The following is a 10,284-nucleotide window of genomic DNA, read 5'->3' on the forward strand; positions in this document are numbered from 1 at the left end:
CCCATACGCTCGTATCAGTCTGATGGAAAGTGCCAGGTTATCTTTTGCTGAAGAAATATACGCACATATGAATAATATGTTACCAATTACTGACAAATAGCTAAATGTCATGTCATGGAAGTAACATTAATCAATTAATTACCTACAAATCAGATCTAATCTGCTATTTCGGACGAACATGAACATTTGTTTGCTTTGTACTCTATGGATTCACTTTTGCTTCTCTAGATCATCGTCTGTACATTACAGACACTTTTTCCATAGATCATGCATTAATCAAACATTTATTTATCTATATTCATTATTTCATATATTCGTCGCTTACCACAAATGGACTATTCATCGACTTTAGCTATATTAATAATATCTGTCATGTGTTTACGAATCGGATAGAAATATCCGTCCCGAGGGCACCTGCGCATAGGGCGGTAATGAGGCTTGCCGAATTACCGCCCATGCGCAGGTGGCCGAGGGACGGATATTTTCATCCGATTCGTAAACACATGGCTGATATTTTTTCTTGCATATCGTCTACATGTTAGCATTTTATTCTGGCAGCTTATTTTTCTTGCATATCGTATTTTACAAATAACAGGAAGAAATATTTTTTGTAGCACTCTTTCTTATAGTACAGCGCGGGAAATTAACGTCCGTAAGCAGAAGTGACGTCATGATGTTTTGCGTTACGCACAATAACAAAGTTCCAGTTAAGTTTTATCGTTTGTAGTGTAACGTTATGTTCTTATGGTAAACTAACGTATTTTGAATCAAGAAATATACTATAAGGAACGGAGAGAAACTATCAAGGTACCTGCTTTTTCGTATTTTTACATTAACAATATATTATCAGTGCATGAACCACTAGTTGTCATTAACAGCACGAGAGTCATCTGGAATGGGGTGTGCCAGATGGGTTTTGCCGGCATGGGTAAAATCACCGGAAATTCCAGTCCGGTGTGCAAGAAATTTACGCCCTTCATGTGATTTTCTTTTGATTCGTTTATCAAAGTTACATTGGAAATTTACTGTGGCCCAGTTTAATTTCATGATGATCTTGATTTGATTCTATTGTCACCTTTAAACTAAGTGATCAATCTTATAATTCAGAGATTTTTTGCTGTTAGCTATCACCACGTGTATTGGTAATATACAATATGACGTGTCAAAGAAAAGATACCAAAAAGAACTTAGCATAAGTTTGAAGGACTGACGGAAATGGGACTGTGTAAATTTACTTTCATAGAAAGCTCAGGTATCACTGATGGAGGAGTAAAGCTTCTATAAAGTTTACCAAAAGCTTTTATTTTAACGTAAAGTCACATTTTTAATCGTTCTTAATGTTACATGGTTACCTATGGTTTGTATGGTAGTGATGCTAAAATCTAAGTAAAAACTAAAACCCAAAACTGATACTAAACAAGTAACATATTATATAAGACAAGATTTCTACTCTGTACATAGGTAAGACAGATACGTGCTGGTCAATGGCCAATGGTTTAGAATCGGTTCCAACAGAGATGGCCGAGACTTTATACTACTGCAAATACCAGAGTGCATGTATATAATATATAATAATTTATCAAGGAATACATACTGAATTTCTCAAGGCAACTGTCGAATTCTAAAAAATTTCAGTTATCAAACTAAGATATATATTATTTAAATTTACAAAATTTCATTTTGTTTCACTGAATATATTTCTGTGTTATTAACACAGTTTGTTTTATTCCTGTTTAGTTTTTGTAAGCCACATAGAAAAACTTCCTTTTCCCTCTCTTTTCTTTATTCCCCGGGATTGACATTTTTTTTATAAAGCATGTCATTTTCATTATTCAGGAGTATTAGCCCTATTAACCAAAATTCTTTCAGAAAGTAATCTTAACAGCTGGGTTAGTTTATTATCGAATGCTACAGAAATGTTTTAAAACGAGCCACCTCTGCCTACAGTCAGCTTTATACGAGGAGAATTCAGAAACTTTTGAGACTATCGCACTTCCATTGAAACTGTCACAGGTACAAACACGATTGTTTCATGGAATTCTAGGGCTTTTCAGTAGCCATGTACATTAAAAATTTCAACACAATTGGTTTCCTTATAGATGGGAAACGAGCGTTTTAACACTCCACCTTTTTCTAGGGCGTAGGGCGCTCTAAAACTGTTGTAGCGAATAAATTAAATATCAATACATTTTGCAGCTTCTCACCGCTGGAATATTTATTGGTATTTATTACTTGAAACATTATTAAAACCAAAGTCAAAGCATAGAAAGTCCTAACAGCCATACTATTTTTTGAATTAAAGCTAATATATGAAACTTACCAAGTACTGTAATTGATGTTGAAATCAAAGTAATAAAATCTAGAATACAGTGATTTCGACCGATATTAGCACTTTCATAGTTCCTTGATATTGATACAACTATTTAAAGCTGGGCATATATTTGTTAATTTGTATTAAATTTATTAAACGTAAATATGGTAATTGAACATATAAAAACATAAAAACTAACATTTGTGAGGAAGTTTCAAGTTGTAGTGTGCATATAAGTACATCTAAATAAAAAAAAAATATCGGTGCTTAAGTTTGCTGGCTCCTCTAAAAGTACTTTAAGAAATCCTCTGATCAAGACATAATTACTAAACTGAGGCAGCAATTTGTCCAATGATTGCCTCATAAATTTATTACAGCACACATCTACTCTGTTTTATTGATCACTATATATACTAAAACAGAGTAAGATCGACATTTTCCCATATATCATGCCTCTGGACGGCAGTAAAACTTGTGTTGGAGACCAATAGTATGTTTGTTCTGTAAAATACACCAAATTTGTTTAGCCTATGCCGTAATAACATTCTAATGTTGTGATACTATACGTAAGTTCGCTAATAGCGTCAAAGGTCAACAAGTGAACATAAATATGTTATATGATTTAATGCTATTTGGATTTTAGTTTGATATTGAAATGAAGTAAATTTATAACCTTTATTTAAAATACTGGAACTGCTTACAAAAATACTTAATATAGGTCGCTTGTGGACATATTGTTTCGTAGCCATTTACCTGGTAACATTTTTCTGTTATTACATGAAGACAACATATAAAGACAGTCTATTGTTTTAACTGTCTATCTTATAAACTATTACTATTTTTTATATTTATATTTATATAAATTTAAATATTTTGAAATAAACAGACACCAATGTTGACTTATTAAATTCTAACTAGACCTTATGCAATTCCGTAGGGCGTATGTTACATATGCTTCTTACCGAAAATAATGTGAATCTACGTGAGTATATACAGTGTCTCGTGAACTTTTATGTCCAGCTGTGAAGTCCAGTCGTTCACTAAGACAATTATTAATCGCTGATTCAAACCGACCTTTTAAAAAAAAGCTATTGACGTTAAGTTCGGGAAGAGATACTTTATAATATTAAACATAAGTATGTTATATTTGCCCGTCCCTTATGTTGTTACATCAATTGTAACTTTAATTAACACATTGTGGACTTCTTACATATTATAGGTATCATGGTGTAGGTCTAATGTGTGACACTTATAGTCTGACAATGTGGAAACCATCATTGGCTTACAAAGAATCACTACCAGGAGGGAAAAACAATACCAAAACAACAAAAACAACTTAATAATTCATAAGACCAAAAACCCAGATATACTACCATTATAGATAGAAAGATTTGACTTGCACTCAGTGTTGTTATACTTACTGGTTCTTTGGGATCATGCATCTGTATATAAATAGAGTTTGAAAATAATTTAAATAGAAACTTTGGAAGTGGTTGCGGACTTTTGTCAGTTTGTCAGGAAATAAAGTCAAAATGTAAATATTACATTCAGAAATATGTATAAAATATCAAACAAATTTCTGAAGTCTAAAAAATCCTTCGTTAAGACAGGATGGCTATTATAAATATGACATCTATATAAGAGCGTGTTTTGGACAAAGATTCTTAATAAAACTCTGTACGGTGTATTGTATGTTACTGATGAGATTAATGTATTTTCTAATATCAAAATAAAATTGTACTTGGATGATTAAAACTTTCATATATATTGTATTGTTCCATAGCTTTGCAAAATGTAAGAAGTGTGCTCAATTTGTCTGCTGAAATACATTTTAAAGCGTACAGTGCCCGTTTAATTTAAGTTGGAAGTAAAATCTTTTTATGAACAAAAGGTATTACTTTAACTTTGTTACATGATCAACTTGAAGACATTTGATTGATGCATCCCCGTAGCATGTAATCCTTGTTAAGTTAATTAAAAAAAAAAAAAAAAAAAAAAAATAACAGACGGTTTTTTATTTTCAATATGTGATATATTTGATTGTAATTATTTACACCCTTAAAGAGGATTAAAATACGGAAAATATCATTTTCATTAAAGTATGTTTCACATGTTAATATATCAAAGGAGGCGGATCTTCTTTTACTTTTTCTATTCCCAACTGAAAGCTTTTACAGCTACGCTTTACCACAACCATTTTCTCCAAGCACACGCCAATACTTTTATCATATACGGTGGAGATTCTTCGCGTTAAACGGACACGGTTCTAATGCTGAGTGAGACAGTTTGTTACTTTAATACACCGCAAACAACCTAGAAATACAAGGAGCTTGTTATTCATGGTATGCAGCGGAATAGTGCAATTGTAATTGCAAACTAGATAAAATGCATCCAAATAGATTTTAACAATTGTGGACAATCCGTCCATTCTTGGGACAGTTAGTTTAAATGATCGGTCTTCCAAAGAATTAATTCAGTTTTTGCGGAAAACGCACATTTATTTCTTAAAAAATGGAAAGCGATTTAAATAGGACGGACGAAATTGCTCCCTGTTCACCCGCTGCAATCTTTTTTTTTGTGTCATAAGTTTGAACATGGTTCCGGCATCACTGGAGAAGCTGTGTTTACTTTAAATGTTTGACAAAATACAGTCGTCTATAGTTCAGTGGTCAGTGTACGGTCTCCACAAGCGGAAGATTCAAACCAGTTCAAACCACGCCAATGGTTAGACATTTCATTCATATAAACTACTAATCGTATTTCAGATTTCAAATGGTGTGGTTTATGCATCGCACATTAAAGACGTTTGCGTTTGAGCGTTTGCATGCCTTTTCTTTTCTTTTCTTTGATGTTATTAGTAATATATGTGTGCTATTAAAATAAGCTTGAAGCATGTAATTATAGTAACAATTTGCAGAAATATTTTGTTTGTGTACAAAATTACTTCGAAATATATTCAAGATATAATGAAAATATGTCAAGTTTTGAGAAAAATCCTTAATTATATTTTAACTAAATCGGTCAACCTATTTTCAATGATCGGGAAATTCATATATTCAACAAATATATGGTTAATGTGACTGAGGTCCCTATGCAAGTTTACAGATTGGACAGTGAGACAAAATGTTTACGGCTATGTTTATAGTATAGGTAGAAGTGGAGCTGAGACTCCTATCTCATTTTGTCTGATTAACTATACATGGACAGAAACAATGTTTGTTATACTATCCTGAATAAAGATCGATTTCTATAATATGTTTATATCTACAGTAAATGACCGAAAGTGCCCGTCGGGCTCATACAACGATATAGATCGGATGGCATCACTATGAATTGAGAGGGAATTGTGGAAGTGAGGTATAACATAGTTGTATATAAGTGTACAGTCTTCTTCAATTTTAAAATTAAACAACAATTATACAAACTATTTAATACGACAGACAATTAAGCATTTGCTGACATATTCCATATTGACCAGTCGTTATTCGAATATAAGGAAGTTTTATTTTGTTGACAAGTAATGTTGTAAATCATGTTTGGTTTTTGCTATAAATGTTTAGTTCGCGTAGCTATCAGGTGAAGTAACATTTCGCGTTTTATTTATTTCACTCGTGGTCTTACTGATGAAATAAAACCATAGAAAATGCCATTGCACATCATTTTCATTATTGTAACGTATTATTATTGTTACACTGCGCTGATAAGTAATAACCCATCATTTCAAATGATTCACTTTGAAGTTACAAATCTCGAATCAACAAATTGATATAAACATAGGTTAAAAATTTGGATGGATAGATGGAAAAAAAAGTATCGGTCACACTTAGAAGAACCGATGATCAAATGTGCCTATTTTCTGATATCCTACGGTTGGAAACATGCCATATTCTTTAATATCTAATTTGAGATAAAAGTGGCATAAAATAAATGGTAAAGTTATTATCTAGACTTTTCTCGTGACTAACGTACTCCCACTATGCAAATATTTAACTGAAAAAAAAATGTTTCGTGACATTTTCGTCCATGCATATTTGATTAGGTAATGCAATTACCAAACAAATATCGACAGGCAGGGAGGAAAGAGAAATTGCATGTGTTCGGTTTCACTATTTCTTTATTGGTTTAGTTCTTCCAGTTAAAAGGGAAGTTCGTCTAACGGTTTGTCTGTAATTGAAATAAGATTAACTCAGTTATTTTACAGCTTTTAAGCAAATGAAGAGCGAGAGTGCAACAAATTGGCATGAATATTTTGTCTAAATATATTAATGATAAAGGCTACTGCATTCTTGAATTTCTAAATCCAAGTATTATTCTCAAACAATTTAGAATCATGTATAATCCAATAAGCTGTCAATTCAATTACTTTCAAACACATATTTAACTATTATCTCTAGCATACTCTTTTAAAAAAACAAAATTCTCAGAGGTGAATCACCATGGTTAATTCAATTTTATTTATTTCTCTCAGGTCACAATACATGACAACAGGAGGTATAACATATTATTACTTAAACAAGTAAGGCAACAAAAAAGGCATAGAAACAAATAATCGTTATCGTATACAATATTAGGTAATATTCTATACCTATTTTATCTATCCAATCGCGAACGTTCATTTGCAACACGTGACCGTACAATATATTACGGTATTTGGATGCACGTGCGTACAAAAATCCTGTATTTTCTGTATTTGGACGCACGCGCGTACAAAAAATCCTGTATTTTCTGTATTTGGACGGTTCAACAGTCCCATGTTAAACATACGATAAAGCCTGAAACGCGTGAAAATGTTCCGAATGTAAATCGGATAAAGTAGGCGCTCTATGTACAGAGTTTGATTATTCGTCTTGAAATATGGATTTAATTTGTGTGTTATTGTTTACAACACACAAAAACGATTCAAAGGATAACAATGCTATCTGATTTAGATATTAAAACGTTCGTTAATAATCAAAAACTTAAAAATACAGTAAAAAGGATCATCAGATGTTGGAATATTTGAAAAGTCGCTAAAAGAAGCCGTTCCGGACGAAACCTAGAACTTGATATCAGCCCTGACAGTCTGAATAGCTACCTCAGCAGTTTTTATTTAACGGTTAAGAAACAAAATGGAGAAGATTATGAATGGCAGCGGACGGGCGGTCAGCATCCAAAACATGTCTGCTCTATAATTCAGTTTTCGTCGGATCTTGACCAAACTTGCTGACAATGTTTGTGGGCATTACATCTCGGCCAGTTTCGATAACCAGCCAAATTGTACCAGGCACTCTTTGATTATAGTCCTTGAATTACTAGAAAAACGGGGAATTTAGCCTTGTCCGCTCTTTTAAGTCGAACAGTTTTCATCCGATCTTCACCAAACTTGCTGACAATGTTTGTGGGCATAATATCTCAGCCAAGTATTATTACCACCCAAATCGCCAAATGGCTGTTGTAGGGAGGTTTCACCATATACTTTTTTAATGATGATACGCAGAAAAAAAACAACATTCAATGAATTACGAATATTACGTATGAAGTGAAATAAATATAGAATAAAAAGTTTTTTTAAGGTCTAACATTGTTCTGTATAATATATATTTGCACTCATACCAAGCTGGGAAAAACTAGAAAAGGCAGGAATACAATATTCAGTGAAACATTTTTAATTTAAACTATTATTATAGTAAGATAAAATAGATATAGAATAAAAAGGTTATTTAACATTGTACTGTACAATACGAGATATATTTGGACTCGTACCCAGCTGAGAAAACCATATTGAACTCGCCTAGCGGCTCGTCCAATATGGTTTTATCGGCTGGGTACTCGTCCAAATATATCTCCGTATTGTACAGAACAATGTTAAATAACCTAATAATAAAACATGATAAATGATATATAGTTGATATATGATTATAGGGAGAGAACATCATTTTACTTAAGTGTAACTTATAAGTAGCATATTAAATATATAAATGTGGTATTAATATTCTCACTGAGACATCTACATAAATTTAGCAATTATTTCCTTTACAAAGAGGCATAACTTCTTGTATTCAGGCACATTTATTTTTGCCATATTCATTAAACTGTTGATCTTGTTTACATTTGGTCGTGTATAATATTCCAATTTCAGAAAATGTCTTCTTCTTAACCTAAAATACTGACATTCAAATAAATAATGGAACTCATCTCCTATACTGGAACTACGTAAATTACATATTCTCAAATTATAATCAACTGCATTCCAGTTTCTAGTTTTAACTAGCATCTTATGATTCCTAGTTCTAAATTTTATCATAAACTTTAATAGTAAGGACGGTGCTTTTAACAAATAGTCTTCAACTTTAAATTCAGTTTTAAATAATTTATAAATTTTACATTTACTTGAGCTGTATACATCGGAATACCACTTATTTAAAAACAAATCTGACAATTTTTGCTTAATGGTGGCTGATAACCAGGTGTAATTTACAAAATCATGAGGACCCATAAATTGTATAATCCGGATTTTATAAAAATATTTCTTACATTTTTAATTCATCCAAACATGCGACTGGAACAGGACTTGTGTACCTAAAATGACATAGCATAATGCTGTAGGACAAACTAGATAATTTTGGATAAACAGGTTAATCCCAACAGTAGATTATTATTACTCGATTTAAACTGAATCCGTATGTGTACCCTGTAAGGCGGTTTTAGATCCCTAAAAATGGTCAATTTGTATTTACCTTCAAGTTTATTCCAAATTGTATGGCCACCATGTCACGTGTCTTTTAATTTTCTAAAAGAACGAATTTCACCCGTGTATCCATTAACTTTTATTGAATTTCTAAAGATACCATCTTGAATACCTTTGTACTAGTATTTGCAATTTCCAACTTCACTAGAAATACGATGTATTATTCTTTAGAAGCCGTTGACGGATAGAAATATCCGCATGAAAGTCAACATCAATACGCTTGAGGTTATAACACACTAAATAGTTGTTGTTCTTTATTCTATATAAAATTGACCTATTTCCAATGACCGCAGCACACATCAGGACCCATTTTAAATGTCGGTAACTTACATTTTCTTGAAGAATATTGTCAGTGCTAACTAAAAATCAAAAGAAAAGTGGGGGTCATGTTTGATGCAAGAAAAATAATTTCAGTCAAACACACAAACTGCAAAATCAGCTAAAAAATGAGACCCCAAAGTGTATTGGTGGTGTATGATCTAAGTTTCCATGAAAAAGTTTTGTCATGTTGTTATTTCATTATGAAAATGCTACCTATACATGTCAAGCATAGATCTGTCATGTGATTTTAGCAAAAAAAAATGCAAAGAAAATAAGGAAAATAGCTCTACAGAGCAAAAAAACTGAGGACTATTTGTATCCGCCATTATACCATTTTTTTTCGCGCCATTTTTCTATTTAGTGTCTGTATGCCTTGAACCGAAGTTTCTGTATGCGTTTAAAAGAAGGACGAGTGTTTTGCTTTCCAGTTGTGAAAAATAATCATAGGAAAAAAAAGTGTTTAATATTATCATGTATCAAACGGGAAATATTTAGACTCGTACTCATCTGAAAAACATACTGGACTCGACTATGTTTCTGTGAATCGAGTACCGCCGTGTTGAATAGAGCAGATATGATAGAGCATTGTACCACGTGATAAATGTCATGTTTTTATGTCATTACATATAGTTATTAATACTTTTGTGACAGCTCAAACTACATGTTACCTGTTGTGTAACCATCCCAAACACTTAAAGTTACAGGGCTATACGCAATACGTCATTTTGCAGACGTCTAGTAGTGTAATAATTTACACTTTCTAATTTTTACAAAAATTAAAATTCTCCTGCAAGAGGCAGTCAAACAGAGTCTGCCATTGTTTTGCTTAGTTAAGTTCTATGCTTCCAAAGGAACTATTTACACTTTTTATTAACTATCACAACAGTAATTTTTACGAGTCGTGAGATGCAATGATTCTATTTAG

This window comes from Mercenaria mercenaria, chromosome 2 (assembly GCF_021730395.1).
Source record: "Mercenaria mercenaria strain notata chromosome 2, MADL_Memer_1, whole genome shotgun sequence".
In the NCBI taxonomy this organism is placed as follows: domain Eukaryota; kingdom Metazoa; phylum Mollusca; class Bivalvia; order Venerida; family Veneridae; genus Mercenaria; species Mercenaria mercenaria.